The 21,981-nt window shown below is 36.7% G+C and overlaps 1 protein-coding gene across 1 annotated transcript in view; it reads right to left on the reverse strand.

The window, feature by feature from the left end:
* Nucleotides 1–21,981, reverse strand: part of CCDC146 (coiled-coil domain containing 146) — a 139,918-nt gene that overhangs the window by 57,952 nt on the left and 59,985 nt on the right. The gene's annotated exons all lie outside the window — the stretch shown is intronic.

Genomic DNA, 21,981 nt, shown 5'->3' on the forward strand with positions numbered 1-21,981 from the left:
TCACCTTCAGGATTAAGTCTTGGTCCCTTTACATGGTTTACAAGGGCCTTCATTATCTGGCAGTTGCCACCCTCTCCAAACCTGTCTCCTCTCTTTCTAAACCTATTGTGACCATTTCAGTTCTAGACCACGTGCTGTGGTAGGCACGTGGGGGAATGATTCCCCCACCTGTAGATGTCCACGTTCTAATCCCTATCGTGTGTAGATTTGTTACTTTATATGGCAAAGGGGACTTTGCGGATATGGGCTTTAAGATGAGGAGATTATTGTGGATTATCTGGCTGGGTGCAGTCTAATCACGTGAGTCCTTTAAAGCAGAGAATCTTTCTTAGCTGAGTTAGAGATATGAAATGGAAGAAGAAGGAAAGATTGGAAGTGTGAGAAGGACTTGACCTGCCCGAGGAAGGGGATCTCAAGACAAGAAATAAGGGCAGCCTCTAGAAGCTGGAACAGGAAAAGAACCAGATGCTCCTCTAAAGCCCCCAGAAAAGAATGCAGTCCTGTCAACACCTTGATTTTAGCCCACTGAGACTCATATTGGACCTCTCACCTACAGAATTATAACATAAAAAATTTGTGTTTAAGCCACCAAGTTTGCGGTAATTTGCTATGAGAGCAATAGAAAACTAACACAGTTCCATACCATGTCTTTGCATGTTTTATTGCCCTAGCTTCAATTTCTCTTTCCTGTCCACTTGGAGAATTCTTATTCTTCCTTAAAACATCTCAGTGGTCAGCATCTGTGGCTGCCTGACATCTCCAGGCAGAATTAATTCTTTCTCTCTATTGCTTCTGTATTTTTAGATGCACCTGTTACTGTACACATTGTACACTATTATCTCTATTATCATATTACACTAATATGTCTCCTCCATTGGGCTGTGTAGTCCTTGGTGATACGAATCCTACTGTATTCATCTCTGAGTCCCAGCACGTAGCTTGGTATCTTAAAAGTACTCGGCGATGTTCCTTAAACTGTGTTGACTTAAGCTTATCTTAAAACCAGTAATGTAGCTGGAAGAACTCTTGTTCATTCACTCACCTCCATTCCAACTGACCCGTCAGAGAAGGCAGGTGTAAAAGGAGGAAAAGAGCAAGGTAACCTGGCCTGAACACAAGACTTGAAAGAGCAGAGAATGTGCCAAACAAAACTGACTGCCTCACCCCACAGCTCCCCTTCTCTCTTCTGTGTGGCTGGCAAGGCTCACAGGATGAGCAGGGAGATCTGGGACGGTTTCCCACAGCTGTCTTGTTCCTCCTTTGGTGGCCGACCACAGGAATGCGAGGGGGAGGCTACAAGTGGCAAACAGGACCTCCCATAGTTAAGGTCGCAAATGCAGTGGACATGGTGGGTGAGTAATGCAGGTGGCTTAACTCTATGTAGGACTTCAAAATTAAGTGACAATAATTTTAAGATAACATGTACAGCCAAATAAATAAAAAGCATGCCTGAGCACATACATGCTAATGAGCGGCATTCCTTTAAAACACTCACACTTGTCCCAGTGAAACTGCGATTGCTTGGAATTTTAACAATCATTTATCCTTTGTTTAAATGATTTCCCCCTACTTCCAAAGATCGTGGGAAAAGATGATGGCAGGTTGGAGTGGCTGTGAGCCCAGGAGGTGGGAGACAAGCCAGATTAAAACCCAGAGGCCTCTTTCTGAACTTCAAAGGGTGAGCTGATAGGTAAGAGTACAGAAGCTAACGGGGCCAGAGTCCTGAGGGGCATATACACGAGGGCCAGAACATAATGGGGGCAGGAAACAGAGCCAGGCTAAAACCATGAATGACTGAAGTCACAAAAACAGGAACCAGGAGAGTAGGGGTGCGGGCAGGAGGGGTGTGGGCCCCAGAAGGAACTGTGTTGCCTGCTGACTCTGACCAATCAGCTTTCAGTCCTTCACATGCAGCGTTCCCACCTCTAAGGCACCTCTACAGACCTTGAGTGGGTTTAGGCAGGGAGAGATCCAAAAGGGAGCCGGGACGTTGGAGAACAGAGCATCTCTCACACAAGGGTCACAAATGTATAAAGATGGTCAACTGTTCATCTCACTATGCAGATCACAGGCCACAGCCCTGCCCTGCCCCGTCTTAAGAAGCTGTCACTGTAAACGTGGGTGAGTCCAGAGGGCAGCGGGCAGCGCCCGTGGGCCAGGGTGCTCTCTCTGCTGCTGCGCCCACCTTTCAGGCTCCTCTCTGTGCTGAGAGCACCGCCCCTCTCAGCTGGCTGTCAGCCGTCAGCCCCCAGCTCTGGGCTATGAAGTTACAGATAAAGGATATCGCCACTTCCCGCAACAAAGAAACTTGGGACCTCCGGTGCCCACATTCCTGTTTTGAAGATGCTTTTGCCCACAGTGCTCTTCCCAGTATTCATAAATAACAAATCATTTACCGTAGAGGCATCTGGGAAGCCCCAGTGCCAGCAGTGTGTGTGCCACGGCAGTGCCACCCTCCACTTCCCCTTCTAGCAGGCAGATTGTGATGCACAGTGAAGCTTTTCACTGCTAATCGAAGAACTGTTCTTTGAAGAAGAACAAAAACCCAAAGTTGCAGCTTGCACTTCCCCATTGATGCCATAAAATGGAAACTTGGGAGCAGAATATGAGGATGTTTGATTTCCACTCTTGCTGATCCCCCGTTTCGGGGGCTTTTCATCCTGGCAGCATATCTGGACAAGTCATTTAATTTTTGTTCCGTTTATTCTGAAGTATTTTATTCTTTTTGATTCTATTGTAAGTGGAATTGTTTTTGCGATTTCTTTTTTGGATTGTTTATTTCTAGTGTGCAGAAGCCATTCAGTTTTGTTCAGTAAAATTAATAACCATGAAAACGGAGGTCAATCCTTAAAACCTGGTATAAGCTTTCCTATGTGTTCTACAAATGTTTCAGATAAGGCAGAGTATCTTTGACTCTTTTATTTACTTGATATAGCCTGAGTACCTAGAAAACTGCTTGACACTAAGATGCTCAGAAATATTTAGTGAATGAGGTCACTATATCTCACACATTCCTCAATTAGAGTGCTTATCTCGTTAAGCTGAAATCATATCTGTTCACCAGATGGGAAGCTCTCTGAAGACAAGAATCATTCTGGTGTCTCAAGAACCTAGCATAGTACATGGCATACAGCAGGTGTTCACACATGGCTCAAGAATCCATCAGTATCTAGTAGACTGAGGGTGTGGCATGAACGGTTGGGCATATCACAGAAGGATATCTCAATGTATGGTTTTCTCTCTCCACGTACACATGTGAATTGGGCCAAAAGGATCAAGGATGTCACTGAAATACTCTAAAAAAGTCAGTCTAGAAGGAACACCAACAGCCTGAAGGGTGTGTGTGTGTGTGCATGTGGGCATGTGTGTATAAAGATAACAGGATATAAACTTGGTATTGATTGTGGAAGATTTATGGATTGGTTGATTTTATGTGGAATACACACTCCCCATACAGGTTGGCATGGAATATTAAGAGCCTTTGAATAGAAAAACTGTCAAACATTTTCTCCTGACAGCTTGTCACCCAGGGAAAGTCCTCAACTCAATGTGCTCTACCTCCAAGGATGCATAGCTCAGCCCATAGTTACTCTGTATTAATGACTTCAGTAGATTGGTAGGTCAAATTTAAGTATCAGAGATGTTCAAATCCGTCAATAAAGCATAAATTCCAACACCTGAATATTTGAATCCTAAAAAAAACTCTTTAAAGGGCAAGGTAATAGAGTTGTTTTTTTTTTTTTTTAATTTTATTTATTTATTTATGGCTGTGTTGGGTCCTCGTTTCTGTGCGGTTGCGGCAAGCGGGGGCCACTCTTCATCGCGGTGTGCGGGCCTGTCACTATCGCGGCCTCTCTTGTTGTGGAGCACAGGCTCCAGACGCGCAGGCTCAGCAATTGTGGCTCACGGGCCTAGTCGCTCTGCGGCATGTGGGATCTTCCCAGACCAGGGCTCGAACCCGTGTCCCCTGCATTTGCAGGCAGACTCTCAACCACTGCGCCACCAGGGAAGCCCGATAATAGAGTTTTTATAACTAAATGGGTATTATAATATGTTACGCTTAAACCCAAAGTTAGATCCTCAGAATCTTTTGGTTTATGTTCTAATAGAAACCAATTAGTCACCTTATAAATTTCTTAAAATACTGTAATTGAATGGTAACAGATGGATAGCAACTACTCGAGGCAATTATATAAAAAATTATCTTGGAATTTCCTCCAAATAGGGTGGAATATTCAGAAACTAACACAGTTTTCCAAGTAATCTGGTTTTTATGATGTTTGGAGAGAGAGTTTTTTAGCTTGTTTTAGTTTGGGAAAAAGGAGAGAAAAACCATATAATACAACCCAGTATAATTTTAACTTCTTTCACTTGATACCAACTTTGATACCTAAGCAAAGTAAAATAAAAAGAAATGAAAAAAATAGTTAAAAAAATAGATTCTAACAAACATTTCACCAAACACAGCTGTTTCTAGTTCACTAAGTCAACGATTACAAAATATTTTAATGTGCTTTCTGGCAAACAGGAGTAGCCTCATTTCATGGAAATGCCACATTTCCAGTTATTCTTGATAGGTTGTAACAATTTAAGGATCAGTAATTATTTCTACATATTTCTTTATCAGGAAAAGAAGGTAAGATACTACCTATGTCTCTTAAAATATGTTAGATAGCCCTTAATCCATGTCGCAGCAGTGTATTTCACTCCAAATATTGCAAACTAGCAGTCAAAAGTATAAACCTGCAGGTGTTTTTAGTATGCACAATTATTAAAGTTAGAAAAATTAGCTGGTAATGTTTAAAAATTTGTAGATTTTGCCATAAAAAACTGAATTTTCAGCTTTTCTTGAAGAATTATTAGATTTGATGACACCGGATTCATATTCTAACATTGTAATAATCAGCTGGCATTGAGCAGAGATTGGCTTTCAGAAGTGATCGAAGAGGCTGCCCCTTTCACAAGAAGCGCAGTCGGCCCCCCACCCATTCAAGGTGTGTGCGGTGTCCTGACACCTAGGCTGTTCCACTCATTCACGTACCCTTTACGGACCTTGTAGGCATTTAACATTGGAGTCCTGCTTTGTGTCATGTTTTATAAATATATATATACGTGTGTGTGTATATATATATATATTTATATGGACATAAGAGTGTGTGACTGCATCGTGTGAGGTTTAGAACTTAATGCTTTAAAATTTCTGAGATTTTCCTGCTATTTTTCCATTTTAGCTTCTGATACTTTTATGAAAAGATGAAATAAACATGTCTGATACTTTTTTGACTAATCGACATACTCTAAAAATAGTTAAATTGAAATATTTTATTATTTGGATATTGAAATATATTTTATTCACTTTAGTAATTCACTTTATGCACCATGGAACAAAAAATAAGCTAAAACGGTTGTGAAGACAATGTGAAAAAATGTGTCAGTCGGCTATATTTGGCGGGCAGAGGGGGGTGCTGAAAAACAGGAAACATTCAGTTAACATAAAGAGCTTTTCCTTATCTACAAACATCATCCTTGCAGCTAATGACCCTTTGGCTCTGTATTTTATGAGCTTTGATGAAAAAGCAAATTATAATTTGTAAGGAAGTTGCAGATAAAATTCTGAACAACTTACCCTAGCAGTTATCATTTTAGTAGAGGTTTGAGCCAAATAAGAAGTGAACATTCAGTAATGTAGTCAAATGAGAAAATTATTTCCAGGCAAGTAAAGCACCAGAACATAAGGGATTCTAAGAGGGGAGTTATTGGGACAAAAATAATATATTCAAAAAGAGTGTAATTTATGACTTATGGTAAGAAGAAAGACTGGAAATTCCATAAAGGTAGGGACCATGTCCACCTTTCCCATCACTATGTGTCCAAGGTCTAGCCCATGTGGAACTCACAAATACTTGTTGAGTAAGTGAAAGAAAACACACATGCAAGTGCTTAGCAAATAGTCATTCAATAAATATTTACTAAATAAATAATTCATCAAATGAATTTATTCAATAAATATTTACCAAATGAAAATATACAAAAAGTACAAATTAATAATTCTTCTCTTATATCTTATTGAAAGTAATGCTTAATATTTATTTATTTATGAGAGATTGCTATGTACTATGTTAGGTGCTTTATGTATGTTATTTAGTCCTCACAATAACCCTGTGAAATAAATATTACAATCCAAAATTTAAAAAGTAAAAGAAAACTGAAGATACTTGAGAAACTTGAACAAGGTCACAAAGCTTGTGAGAGGCTTTGTAGGAATTTGATCACAATTCTATTCTGTCACTCTAATTTTAAGTGAATTAGAGAAACTCAGAAAGGAGTAGCATAGTCTCTTGCTGATGGCATGGAGACAGCGTGAAACACATCTAGAGAACTTAAGGTAGTACAGGTTGGCAGACATAAAAGACCATAGGAGTGGGTAATATTTGTAGAAGGACAGACACTGTGTCAAACTGATGTTGCAAGGAAGGGTAGGGTGAAGAAATAATATTGGCTAACTTGAAGTCACTTGTAGTGTGAAACCAAAAGACAGTAGTCAAAAATAATTATAAAAAAGGAGAAATGATATTATATAAAGATAACCATTATAACAAAAGCACAAACCTTCCTAAATTCAAGAAGCTATACTATATATACTTTATATAAATATAAAGGAAGGATAAACTTTAAAATAGAATTATACTATAAGAAGGAGGAGGAAATGGGGGAGGGGCTAGGGATAGAAGTAATAATTCTTTGAATATACTTCGTTTTGTAGATATGACTTAGAACAGTATAGTACCTTAATTAGAAAATTAAATTTAAAATCAGTTGCTGAAAACTGAAAACAAAATAAATCAATTGAACATAACTATGTATCAAGTTGTTTCATAACTGCACAGTAATTTAAACAATTATATAGGACAATTAGGGAAGTATGAACTGACTGGATAGCTAATGACATTAAGGAATTTTTGTTAGCTGAGGGAATATGATAATGGCATCATGGTTACATTTTAAGGGAGTTTTTGTCTTTTAGAGATACATACTGAAATATTTATGAACAAAAATACTTTGATATTAGGGATTTGCTTCACAATAATCAGGAGTTTGGTGGTGTGGGAAATGAGTGGGGGATGAATCTAGATTGACCATAAATTGATTGCTGAAGCTAGGTTATGGGTACTTGGGGGTTCATTATACCATTTTCTTTACTTTTGTATAGGTTTGAAAATTTTTATTAAAAGGTTATATATATTTCTTGATAACCAAAAGTATCAGAATTTAGATATCCAAGAGACTGTTGACCTAAAATACTTTAAAGGCTATTAATTTATTCCAATAATATTATTGTTTCTATAAATATTATAATTGTATATTATAATAATCAATATTATAATATACTTAATCATCCATATAGTCAATGTTAGTTTTTTAAAAAATCACTCTCAGTTGGCTTGTTTTCTTACCTTACTCACCAAACTTAGGTCTACAGAGAGCTAAAATGAATCTTTGACTTTCCTCGAAACCCATTCCATCCTCAGGGAATGAATATTTGCCAGCCATAGAGATGATGAAAAGAATATACCACAGAATTAGAATAGACTGTATTGACTAGTTTAAAAAGAAAGCACAAAGGAACAAAATTTCCTAGAACATCTTACAAAGACACTTTGAATATGTTCTGATATTCTTATCAAACTTAGAGACTACACTCTATTCCACCGAAGAAAACAGATGCTTAGCTTTGATTGGTATCCCATCAAAGTGGTTTTTCACTTCTATTTTTTTTTTTTTACAGAGATGCCCCTTATTTTGAGCATTTTGAGAAAAACAGATGAATGTAATTAATAGAGGCAAATAGAATGTTAGTTATACTTACAAAGAAATTTTTGGAAATATCTGAACAATCTAAACTATAGTGTTTAGATTGTGCGTAAAAACAATATATGTCAGAAAAATATACTAGGGGCCTGGAATATGTTATCTCATTTAATTCTTCTTATAATCCTATGAAATAGGTATGTGCCAGAGAGGCTGCACTCTAAGGAGAGAAGCAAGGGTTCAGATTCATGGTGACTTCAGAGTCCATCCTCTTTTCACTACTCCACTCTGCCTCCTGCCATGTTGGCTAGAATCGGACGACAGCAGTTACAGGCTTAGTACTAACTATTGAGAATTTATTATCCTTTAAGCACTAATTTCAAACAAATAGCTAGCATCTCATTTTAATTATGGAACTCTAGTGGAATTCCCACTAAAATCAGAAATAAGGTAGGGAAGAGTGACTGGTATGAGCATGATCATTGAATATAATTCAGAAAATATATACCAAGGGATTTAGACAGGAAAATGTTGTGTACATATGGGAAAGAGGGACAAATGGTCATTATTTGCAGCTGATATAAATGCCTACATGAAAAATGCAAAATAATTTTATAATGCAGTAAGGTGTCCATCTATAAAATCAATTTATAAAAATATAGCTTTCAAAATTAATAAGAAGAAGAAGTTTGAAAACATATTGAAGAAAAGATCTGATTCATAATACCAATGGGAAAGATGAAAAATCTGGAAATAAACTTAACAAGATATGTGAAAGATCCGTATATAGAAAACTACAAAAGTGTATAGGGAAATGTAAAAGAAGTTGTGAACAAATGTCCCAGGCTGATAAAAATATTTTAAAATAGGCCAATTATTCCCAAATTAATCACTAGAATTTTTGGAACTTATAGGATTGTAAAGTACAGTTGGAATAATATGTTATTTAAATTTTATAAAAGGAAGACTTCTAAGTGTGCATTTTCCCTTTCAGATTTAAGATGCATTCTAGATCTATGATATTTAAACAGTAGGACAGTAGCACCAGGATAGAGAGCCATATCAATGTAACCAGAAAATGTTTTGCTTATGGATAAGTTCAAGTCAGTGCAGGGAAAAGGTGGAATTCATTAAAACATTGTATTGGAAGAACTTTTTAAACATTTGGGGGAAAAATATAGTTAGGCTCCTATGTCACACTTTAAAACAAATTCTAGAGTATTAAAATTCAAACATAAAAAATAAAACCATAAAAATAATAGAAAATGCACATGGCATTTATATGATTGTAGTATTGTGAAGGAATCATAAGGAAAAGATTAATATAAAAATAAAACATCTAAAGACTTCCATATATGTAAATACCACAATTGAAATTCAAATGTCAAAGTTGAAAAAAAATATGCAAATACTTGATACACAAAACGCTAATAATACAAATTTATTAAAAAAGAACAAATAAGGTTTTAGAAATTAAAAGAAAAACATTATATTGGAAGAATGGAGATCATGAAAATAAAGTCACTTAAACCCAAATGACTAATAATTATATGAAAAATTGCTTAATCTCACAAACCCCGTGACAAAACAGTTCTATTCCTTGATAAATGCCCACAGAGGTGCATGCACAAGTACACCAAGAGACACGTACAAGAACGTTCAAGTTGCATTATTAGTAATTTATGAAAATTGGAAACCTCAATATCCATTGGCAATATAATGGATAAATATAATATTGGTAAAACCAAACAGTGGAAATATACATGCAAAAATATGAATGATTCTCATAAATATAACATAGAGTGAAAGAAACCAAACACAAAATAATACATTTTGTAGAATTCTGTTTCCATCAAATTTAAAAATAGGCAAAACTGGGACTTCCCTGGTGGCGCAGTAGTTAAGAATCCTTCTGCCAATGCAGGGGACGTGGGTTTGATCCCTGGTCCGGGAAGATCCCACATGCCGTGGAGCAACTAAGCCCGTGCACCACAACTACTGACCCTGCGCTCTAGAGCTTGTGAGCCACAACTCCTGAGCCCGCATGCCACAACTACTGAAGCCCGTGTGCCTAGAGCCCGTGCTCCACAACACGAGAAGCCACCACAGTGAGAAGCACGCACACCACAATGAAGAGCAGCCCCACTCTCCACAACTAGAGAAAGCCCACACGCAGCAACAAAGACCCACTGCAGCCAAAAATAAATAAAATAAATTTTAAAAATAATAAAAATAATAAAAATAGGCAACACAGAAGTATGGTATATGGGGATTCATGCTTAGGTGGTAAAACTATTAAGAACAACAAGAAAAGCATTATCATAAAAGTCAGTACAGTGGCTACTACAGGGTGAATGACAGAGTAGGAGGGGAATTTCTGGAAGCTGGCAGTATTTTTTTTTTTGACTGGATGGTGGTTGAGTATTTGATTTCAATTGTATCTTTATATTTTGGACATTTTATATGTGTTACATTCAGAATTTAAAAAGATTAAAAACTATGTAGAAGATGGTCTAATTTTTATAAAATTACACACAAACATATATATTTGGAAAGATGATTTGAAATAGTCTAAAATGTTAATAAAAGTCATTATTATACTACACTCAACAACAACAACAAGAAAACAATGCCAATTCAAAAATGGACAAAGGATCTAAATAGACATTTCTCCAAAGAAGAATACAAATGGTCAATAAGCACTCAACATCACTAATCATTCTAAAATACAAATCAAAATCACAATGAGATATGACTTCACATCCAGTAGGATGGCCATTTTCAAAAGAACAGAAAATAACAACTGTTGGCAAGGATATGGAGGAACTGGAACCCCTGTGCATGGATGATGGGAATGTAAAATGGTGCAGCTGATGTGGAAAACACTATGGGCAGTTCCTCAAAAAATTAAATGTAGCATCACCATAGGATCCATCAATTCCACTTCTGGGTATACACATAAAAGAACTGAAAGCAGGGACTTGAACAGATACTTGTACACTCATTTTCATAGCAGCATCATTCATTACAGCCAAAAGGTGAAAACAACCCAAATGTCCATCAACAGATGGGTAGATAAACAAAATGGGGTGTGTAAATACAGTGGAATAGTATTCAGCCTTAAGAAGGAATGATATTCTGATACATGCTATAACATGAACAGACCTTAAAGATATTATACTAAGTGAGATAAGCCAGATATACAAGAACAAATATTGTATGATTCCACTTATATGAGGTACCTAGAATAGTCATATCCATAGAGACAGAAAGTAGAACAGTTTTTACCAGGGGTGGGGCAGCAGAGAATGGGGATTTACTCTTTATTAAGTACAGAGTCAGTATGAGATGATGAAAAATTTCTGGAGATAGATGGTGGTAGTTGTTGCATAGTAATGTGAATGAATTTAATGTCACTGAACTGTACACTTAAAAATAGTTAAAATGGTGAATTTTATGTTATGAATATTTTACTACAATAAAAAGTGGTAGGAAAAGATTTTTAAAAAAAGTGGTAGGAATATAGTTGTCATATGCATTTCTGTATTTTTTTTTATTGAGGTATAGTTGACTTACAATACTATGTTAGTTTCAGATATACAACATAGTGATTCAAAATTTTTATAGATTATACTTCATTTAAAGTTATTATGAAATATTGGCTATATTCCCTGTGCTGTACAATATATCCTTATAACTTATTTATTTTATACATAGTAGTTTGTACCTCTTAGTCCCCTACCCCTATCTTGCCCCTCCCCCCTTCCCTCTCCCCACTGATAACCAGTAGTTTGTTCTCTGTGAGTCTGTTTCTGTTTTGTTGTATTCATTCATTTGTTTCATTTTTTTTTAAGATTCCATTTTGAGGAAATGATTTCCACTTTTTACCACTGGATATGATGTTAGCTGTAGGATTATCATATTTGGCCCTTATTATGTTGAGGTATTTTCTCTCTATACCCACTTTGTGGAGAGTTTTTTTTTTTTTATCATAAATGGATGTTGAATTTTGTCATAAGCTTTTTCTGCATCTATTGAGATGGCTGTATGATTTTATTCTTCAGTTTGTTAATATGGCATATCACATTGATTGATTTGTAGATATTGAACCATCCTTGCATCCCTGGGATAAGTCCCACTTGATCATGGTGTATGATCGTTTTAATGTATTGTTGAATTTGGTTTGCTAATACTTTGTTGAGAATTTTTGCATCTATGTTCATCATTGATATTGGCCTGTAATTTTCTTTTTTTGTGTGATATCTCTGTGTGATTTTTGTATCAGGGTGATGCTGGCATCATAGAGTGTGTTCGGAAGCATTCCTTCCTCTGTGTAATTTCTGGGATAGTTTGAGAAAGATAGGTGTTAACTCTTCTCTAAATGTTTGGTAGAATTCACCTGTGAAGCCATCGGGTCCTGGACTATTGTTTGTTGGGGGGTTTTAAATTACTGATTTAATTTCATTACTTGTAATTGGTCTGTTCATATTTTCTGTTTCTTCCTGGTTCAGTCTTGGGAGATTGTACAATTCTAGGAATTTGCCTGTTTATTAGGTTGTCCATTTTAGTGGTGTATAGTTGTTCATAGCAAACTCTTATGATCCTTCGTATATCTGTGATGTTGGTTGTAAGTTCTCCTTTTTCATTATTGATTTTATTGATTTGGGCCCTCTTCTTTTCTCGATGAGTCTGGCTAAAAGTTTATCAATTTTGTTTATCTTTTCAAAGAACTAACTCTTAGTTTCATTGATCTTTTCTATTTTTTTAAGTCTGTGTTTCACTTATTTCTGCTCTGATCTTGATGGTTTCTTTCCTTCTATTAACTGTGGGTTTTGTTTGTTCTTTTTCTAGCTCCTTTAGGTGTAAGGTTAGGTTGTTTGTTTAAGATTTGTCTTGCTTCCTGAGAATTTCTGTATTTTCTAACCTTTTTTAAAAAAATATTTATTTATTTATTTGATTGCACCAGGTCTTAGTTGCAGCAGGTGGGCTCCTTAGTTGTGGCTCGAGGGCTCCTTAGCCGTGGCATGCGAACTCTTAGTTGCGGCATGCAAGTGGGATCTAGTTCCCTAACCAGGATCGAACCCTGGCCCCCTGCATTGGGAGCACGGAGTCTTAACCACTGCGCCACCAAGGAAGTCTCTCTAATCTTTTTTATAATGAGCAAGTATTTCATTTATAATCAGAAATTTTTTTTTTCAGAAAAGAGATGTAAAAATATTTTTTCACTTGTCTTCTAGAATGCAGTTCTGGGCAGGGTGAGGCATAAGATGTCTTTTAAAAATTATTATTCTAAGAATTTATACTACAAGCCAGACAACACACACAAGCATAAACAGAAAGACAGGTTGAGAAACTTATAGTGACAGATTAGTATATATTGGAGAAATTGTCTGAATCATTTTCACATATAGCAAGGTATGTGAATAGCTCATTTGGTAATGCCCGGTTATTTTGAAGGGCATGAAGAAACTTTATTGCTTTCTAAAATCCCAGGGCCATTGTACTAGGAAAGTTTTAATATGGGCAGACTATATTTTTGTAGCATTTTTCTATAGTCTAGCTACAAATTAAGGGTACTGTAGAGATCAGTGTAAACTAGATGGCACGGAAATTGGGAGACCTGAGCAGCCTTGGCCAGGCATGGACAGGTCATTTAGTTTATCCTAGACCTGTTTACTCATCTGTAAAATGAAGGGGCTAGTCCTCATAACATGTAACGTCGTTTTCTGAAGTTTTACAGCACTGGAAAAGTTTGAAATAGCTGTTTAATATTAAAGTTCCTTTAATAAACTGTAAATGCTGTTTGTTCTAGATATTTCATATTAATTACTGTCATATATATCTAGTAGATTCAGCTTCTACCTGACAATGTTATTATTCTATTTGATATAGTACTGGTGTTTTAAAATATGAAAAATTCAGGAAATCACAGTGAATTAAATTGTTATGAAAGCCAGTAGTTCCACAGCAAAACTCCTTTAAACATTGGAAATTGGGTATATTGGCTAAAAATTCACACTGTTTATAAAGTAAAGCTGTTTGGAAGGTCTATGTCCTAAAAGTTTATTTAACTTCATTTATGGCAATGTAATAATATAATCTGAAGCAACTATTAACACAACTGGCCACTGCCAAAATGATGAAGAAAGCATTTATCTTTGATGCCCTAATGCTCTGATTCCAGTCATGTCCTCTAACTTTGTTCTCTCAATTTCCATTCCGGAAAAGAAATCCTATAAAATTAGCTTTCCATATGGACTTAATATCTTCTTTAAACAAGACTCTGGTGCAGACCCCACCATGATTCAATTTCTCTCCCTCTTTTTCCCTCGAGTCTCTTTTCTTTGTTCTTTGTCATCTTTATCCCACCACCTTCATCTCTCTGGGCTCCGCTACATTCCTCTGTACTATATTTCTGTCTTCTGTGTTTTGGGTGGGAGTTAGCAGGAAAATTAGAGAAGATGGGCCACATAATAAGCAGCAGATGTTAGCTAGTCGTGGAGCAGGGAGGAAGGGCCACTTAAACTTAGCCTAGATTCTCCAAGTCAGGCCAGGCTCCTCTTCTGGGGCTTGCCTTAGAAAAGAGAAAAGTAAAATCCCCCAATCCATATGCTTTTAGTTGCTAAAGAACAACTTCTTCTTCTTCCTCAGTACCCCTACTGCCTCACGATGCAGAAGCAAAGATAAAACAAGAGGGAAAAAATAGGGAAAACAGCAAATGTAAAAGCAAAAAGTTTTAATATGTTTACCTCCTGTGCTCTTATATTTTCAATGCTACACAGCTATATCTTTATTCTGTGCATTCTGCATAATCTGTACTTTATTGAATTAATAAACCCTACACTCATTATATAAATTTTAGACCTAGGAAAGCTATACATGCCATTTGTACAGAATATGGTTTTCTTTTAAAAAACCCTTTCATTCCAAACACTCTGCTTTGTAAATGGAAGATTTTGGAGTGCTGGTAGTTACGGAGGTGGGTTAAGAGGCAAAGAAATAAGCCTAATAAAGGAAACAGGAAATTCTCTTCTCTGCCAGGAAGCATATATCCAACGTAGGCATGATTATATACAGACACTGTACAACCTTTGTGGTCTAATTTGAAAAGAATGACTCTACGATTGGCTATTTTCAGAGTTAGCAAAGGGAGAGGCCAATGCCATGGCATAGTGGGAGGGAATTGAGAGGTGCAGAAAAGGCCTTGGTGTGCTTACTGACCCCCTTTCTAACACCAAACACATTGCCTCGGCCCAAGGCTGGCTCTGGCTTGAAATACTTTGCTCTGCAACTTAAAGCTCCATGAAGTGAGGACTGGGTCTGTTTTTTCACTTATGTCATCCCCAGGGTCGGTACAGAGCATGGCTCAATAAATGCAAAATAAGGACTCATTGAATGGAGGAGTAACTAAAACGAAGAAGATCTTTATAATTTTCCATTGGAATTAATGATCTAATTAAAGGACCATCTGTACTTATGACTTGCTTTGCTATTACATGACTTCTAATTAATAACATTTACAGTCATAAACTATTACACCTGAAAAGGACCTTAAGATCTCTAATCTGACCTCATATTACAGATGAGGAAACTAATGCCTAGTTAAGTGACAAGAAAGTGGGAGTTTCCTCACTAAGATCATGGGTTCCAGAACTACCATTCTAAGGCTCTTTTCACTGTCATGTCATGCTATTTTTGAGATGATAATGGTAGTGAATGGAGACTTATTTTAAGCCTACGTTTATACATGACTTGACCACAACTTGTGCATCTGTGTTGTCATCTTTTTGTGCAACAGCAGTTGTTGCAGCTGAACTTTATATCAAGTATCAAAACACATGCCATATCATTTGTACATGTAAACATGATTGAAATAATTGTGTGTTAAATGCACAAGCAGAGGAAAGCTGTGGTAAATAATGGTGGACACTTTAAAATAAGTAAAATAAGGGCCAAGCAATTTTACATCTCTTGATAATGATCAAGAAGTAGTTTCTTGGGCTTCCCTTGTGGTGCAGTGGTTGAGAATCTGCCTGCCAATGCAGGGGACACGAGTTCGAGCCCTGGTCTGGGAAGATCCCACATGCCCCGGAGCAGCTGGGCCCGTGAACCACAACTACTGAGCCTGAGCGTCTGGAGCCTCTGCTCCGCAACAAGAGAGGCCGCGATAGTGAGAGGCCCACGCACCGTGATGAAGAGTGGCCCCAACTCGCTGCAACTGGAGAAAGCCCTCACACAGAAACGAAGACCCAACACAGCCAAAAATAAAAAAATAAAAAAATAATAAATAAAAAATTTTTAAAAATTAAAAAAAAAAAGAAGTAGTTTCTTATACTCTGAAAAATTTTCATTGCAAACAATAGGATATGACTCAAATCATAGATAATATCAAACTAGAAGCAGAGAAAGAAATAAACTTAATAAGATAATGCTATACCTCAGAATGCCATACTTTAAATCATGTTTGCTATTAAAACTACAACATTTACTCCATTTCATAGATTTTCTTTAGTTACCAGCACAGTAGAAATCACCTTTAAATTAACATTTATTGAGAATTCATATGCTGACATATATATTTCATAAGATAAACTTGAGTCTTTAAAAAACAAGTTTCAAAGAGAGGAAAGAACAGGCTTTTAAAAGACATACATGCAGCATGAAATTATTCAACTGGCATGGAATTAGTTTACTATTTTCATTTTTCCATAAAAAGTTAATTGTTTAAGATGCATACTGTTTTTATGAATGAACTGAAACAAATTCCTAAGCTAAATTTTATTATTCAGTTTAAATTTATATAATTTTATAACATATGATATTGCATGATATTATATAAAATTATATAACATATAATAGATATATGTAATGTTATATATTCTATAAATTCATATTTATATATTATTTTTAAATGCCAAGTAAAGGCAAACAAAGCAAATAATACCCTAAGGAATGCAAGTGATAAAACAGATAAAACCAAATTAACACTTAGAATGAATATATAGACATTACTAAGAATTTAAAGCCTTGGATTTTGTAACAGTATACAATCAATCCTCATTATTCATGTGTTGCATATTTGCAAATTCACTTACTTATTAGAATTTATAACTCCAGGATAATACTTGTGGGCTTTGGGGACCACTTGTAGACATGGCCAGGGTGGTGAAAAGTTCGAGTTGCCCAACACACGCATTCCCAGCTGAGCTCAGAGATCAACGCTCTGTTGTCTTATTTCAGCTCTCATACTGTAACCAAGTGCTCTTGTTGTGGTCTAAGTGCCATGTTTTTCCACATTTTTGTGTTTTTTGCTGATGTTTTCACTGTTTAAAATGGCCCCTGAGCATAGTTCTGAGGTGCTATCTAGTGTTCCTCAGTGCAAGAAGGTTGTGAGGTACCTTAAGGAGGAAATACATGTGTTAGATAAGCTTCCTTCAGGCATGATTATAGTTCTCTTGGTCATGAATTCTGTGTTAATGAATCAACAATATATACTAAATAAGATGTCTTTAAACAGAAATACATTGAAAACAAGGTTATATATTGATCAGTTGACAAAAATATTAGGACCCGAGGCTCGTAGAAGCCTAACCCTGTATTTCCCCTAGGAGCAATGGTTTGATATTTGCTAATTCAGTGTTTGTGGTGACATTATAGAAAACACATAACTACCATAAATTATGAGAAACAAAGGGAAGACAGGAAAAGCCACAATTTCATTTTTATGATTTCTTTATTATGATTTTATTTTTTGTTTTGTTTGAGGAATATAAAAGGAAACTCAAGATCAATCTCCAATACAAGAAATAAAAATAAACATATTTTGTTTCCTCAACATTGGTTATATGAAGTTTATTGAGTCTCTGGAAATTTAGAGAGATGACAGGAAAATTAGATGCCCTGCCCCATGGATCTCTTAGCTCCTCCATGATCCCTGGCTTGGTGTGGGATACACAGTAAAAGATTTTGTTGATAAGATATTGACATTGATAAGATGGACATTCCAAGACTCCCATGAAATATTCCAGTTTCAAAAAATTCTAACCTGAGAAGCCCTGGATATCTCACTGAAGACCTAGGCCATTAGTGCATCAGATGACTGCATGTTTTATAGTCTTGTTAAGAGTGGACCTTTGGATATTTCTGCCCTATATTTCTCTTGATCCAGACCCTTAAGGATTCACATAGTGGATATTTCATGGTAGGTCCATGCTGGAGGGTTTCCTAGTCTGGATCTCTTAATCTATGCTAGAGATATACTTGCAGGACATAACAAAGAACCTACCAACTATTATTCTAGCTTTAACCAAAATCAGGCAATTCTCTGTGGGTTGCTGAAATCAGGCTTTTGTTTAAAGTTCTTTCCATGAAATTTATAATGAACAAGGACTAAGACCTCTAAGGAGTATTAAGATAAACATTATTTACTGTTGACATTTCAAACCAAGTAGATTAAAAAGTGAATGTTTTAATTTTTTATCCCAAAACATGTACTCCCTAAAGAACCATCAAATTTAGTAATAGAAACTACAAATATGTTAAATTAATAGGCATAATATCAAGAAAAGGATCTCAGTACTATAAATAATAATTGTTATTAAATTTACTTGCTTCCTTTGGTACAAATAGAAACATAAAGGGTTTCTTTCTTTTAAGAGAACTGTATTAAGGGAAATGAAAATTTGCTTTTGGAATCTGATCCAGATACAGTAAATGCAGATCCTCTCTTAAATATACTTTGCGTAAGAAAAAAAAAAGAAGTTTGAATATATTGTGAATATAGACTGATGAAAGTAATTTTCATATGGGGCTTATAAAAACATATCTTGCTACTTTAAAATCCCAACATGTATTGGTGTTAAATAATTTGTTTAGATCTGAAAAACAAGTCTGTAAGTGGGCATAATGCATCAGTTCCAGGTTGAGAGCAGATATGGGGTAGAAGTTTCCGACACTGCCATGAGGAATCAGTAGACGATTCTAGGAGTCAGGGCAGGCTGGGCATGAGAAAATCCGGAAAGGTTTTCCAGCAAGAAGGAGAAGGCAGAGAGTCAAGGTCGGAGGGTGGGAATTCCGTAGGAGTTGAGGACCAGAAATCAGCTCTTCAAGTTTTTGATTATCTGATGGCTGCCTCTTTGAAACCCTCTCTCCTGGTCTTTGTGACACAGCACTCTTCTGGTTCTCATATTTTACCATCCTTTTGGTTCCTGTGGCTTCAAATTGACATCCATATCCATTCTGTGCTGTTTGTAATTCTTAGATGTTTAACTGTATGTTAGATATTTCTACTTGGTGGCTTGTCAGTCTATTCAAAACAGAAATACTACTACTACACTCTCCCCAACTCACGGCTCCCTCTCTACTCTCATTGCCATGACATTACTTAACTTCAGTTGGAATCATATTTCATGGTGCTCTCTCAACTCTCCCCTCTCCTTCCATTTCTCATCCCTTATCAGATTCTATAGATGCTATTACTCTGACAAAAATAGTTGCTACCCCTTCACCACCCCTCCTGCCACCACACTAGTTCACCTCTTACCTAGTTCCCGCCACTACACTAGCACCTCTCACCTAGCACAGCATTTCCTACTGGTTCCTAGCAGAAGATTCATTCCGAAAAATGGTGCTAGAAAAAAAAAAGATTCCCATTATCAACCAAAATTTGAAAAATGCAGCATATGTTATTTTCTTCTTGGCCAGCCATAACGCACATTAGCAAATTACTGATAATTTTCAGAGCCACCTGTCCTGGAACTCTGTCGTCACATAACATTTATCAACATCTAGGTACTCACGTTCCAGCAAACACACTTGGGGAAACAATGACTTGGACTATTTAAATGGCCTCTAAACTGCTCTCTCTGCCTAATCTTTCCCTTTCCAGTGCACCTACAATTTCAATGATAGATTAATTTCTCTCAAATGCTTAACTGATTATATTATTCCTTTGCTCAAAACCTTCAGTGGCTCCCCACTGATCTAAGCAGTGATTTAAGCACCAGGCTCTCCACAACATGGTACCAATATTCCTTTCCAGTATTATCTCCCTGCCCCCCACGTGGCAGGGTGGCACAGGAGAAGACGTGAACTTTGGAGTCAGACCCAGGTTCAAATTCCAACTGTCCTTTAAAAAGTGCGAAACCATAAGCAGGTGATTTATTGCTTTGAACCCTTTCTTTGCTCATCTGCACGTGCAGGAATTAATTGTGTAGATGGGAGGATGTAGTGAGATAGTATTTGTGAAAGCTTCCTGCACAACTGTAGCACAACACTCTCTGCCCCCGTGGGCTGTAAACTCATTAGGCAGGTTGAGCCTCTTTCATGTGGTGGTCACTTAGTGTCTGCCTCTGGCAAGTGAACAATAATCTTTTAAAATTAAGAACCCAGAATTCCCACTTACTAGTGTCGATAAAAACTGATTAATAAAGCTATTTTTGGCCTTTATTTGGGGTATTTTCTATGGTCCCGAAGGGACAGGAGCCAGTTCCCATAGCACATCCAAGTTTTTTAGGTGGAACTATGCCACTGGCCCTTGGCTAAGTGGGGTGTGCAGGGCCCAAGAATCAACAGAAGTGCCTGGAAAGCAAATCCCTGATTCACAGAGATGAAACAAAAGCCCAATGCAAGAGTCAGAAAGCTATACCTTTGTTAGATTTAGAAAAGCTTAAAAGTGCTTATGATTTCACTTGAAAGTCCAACATGAGCAAAATACAAAGCCCTCAATACCCCTTCCTAAGAAGGAAAAGGGGATTTTTGTTTGATGTGTTCACTAGTGTAGCCTAAGTGCCTGGAACAATGTCTTGCATGTAGGGGATGCTCAATAAATATATGATGGATGGATGGATGGATGGAAGGATGGATGGATGGGTGGATGGATGGATGGATGGATGGATGGATGGATGGAAGGATGGATGGATGGATGGATACATCTTCTATATGCTCCAGCATAGTGCTGAGTATACCGATCTTTAATAAATTCTTGACTGGACTTGACAGGCTAAATATGTGGATTTATAGCCTATCAAGTCAAAGGCATTTAATAATGTACCTTGAACTAAATATCGTTCCTATATATTTCTACTTTGTAAGATATTTTAATCTATTATCTATATTATCATCATTCTCTTTCTTTTTAAAGTTACCTAATCATTCACTTATTTTCTCCCCTTACAGTAGGGGAGTGTCACAGTTTGAAAGTGGGTGAGGAGAGAGAAATGAAATTAGGAGATTAAATTAGATATTTTTAGTCAAAAATTTAATATGCTAAAATTGGTTTGAATACATTAAATGGAATGAAGAGAAAAAGAAACTTAATTTTTTAAAAAGCTGGAAGAAGATGGAGGAAAATGAGACATAAGATGTGTAGAACATGTTTGACAAATTTGTTTGGAAAGAATGTTACATTTTATACACTGCATTTTTTTCCTTCAGCACTGCACCACTCAAAATTTTTGTAACTATCATTCCTGTATGAGGGGAGAATAGCCAAATTCCTCCTTCACAGTTACAGGAACCAAGGCTCAGCAAAGTTAATGATCTATAGATCCAATAAGAAGTAGATGCAGGGGTGGAATCTAGGTCTCCTGAATATCCAGGAGTAAATACAGTTTGGAAGTGTAAAGTGAGCCTGACACATTTAGAGAACGTGAATACTTAGGCTGAATAGGAGCGTTTGGCTGGAATGAAGGAGTATATAGAAAAATCATAGGAAATCAGGTTAAAGAAATAAATAAGAGATAGATTACAAAGCACTTTATATAATACAATAAGAATTCAGACTTTTAGCCATAATTTTATTTTTTTTAATTTTGGCTGCGTTGGGTCTTTGTTGCAGTGCGCGGGCTTCTCATTGTGGTGGCTTCTCTTGTTAGGGAGCACAGGCTCTAGGCACGTGGGCTCAGTAGTTGTGGCTCATGGGCTCTAGAGCACAGGCTCAGTAGTTGTGACACACAGGCTTAGTTGCTCTGCGGCATGTGGGATCTTCCCGGACCAGGGCTCGAACCCGTGTCCCCCTGCATTGGCAGGCGGATTCTTAACCACTGAGCCACCAAGGAAGTCCCCTAGCCATAATTTTGAAATTATTTTTAAAACAATAAAATCCTTTTTTAATAAGAAACCTTACATGAGATGCCAATATGTAAAATAAATTAAAAGGAGGTGGTTCCTTCA

Source organism: Balaenoptera ricei, chromosome 9 (genome assembly GCF_028023285.1).
Source record: "Balaenoptera ricei isolate mBalRic1 chromosome 9, mBalRic1.hap2, whole genome shotgun sequence".
In the NCBI taxonomy this organism is placed as follows: Eukaryota; Metazoa; Chordata; class Mammalia; order Artiodactyla; family Balaenopteridae; genus Balaenoptera; species Balaenoptera ricei.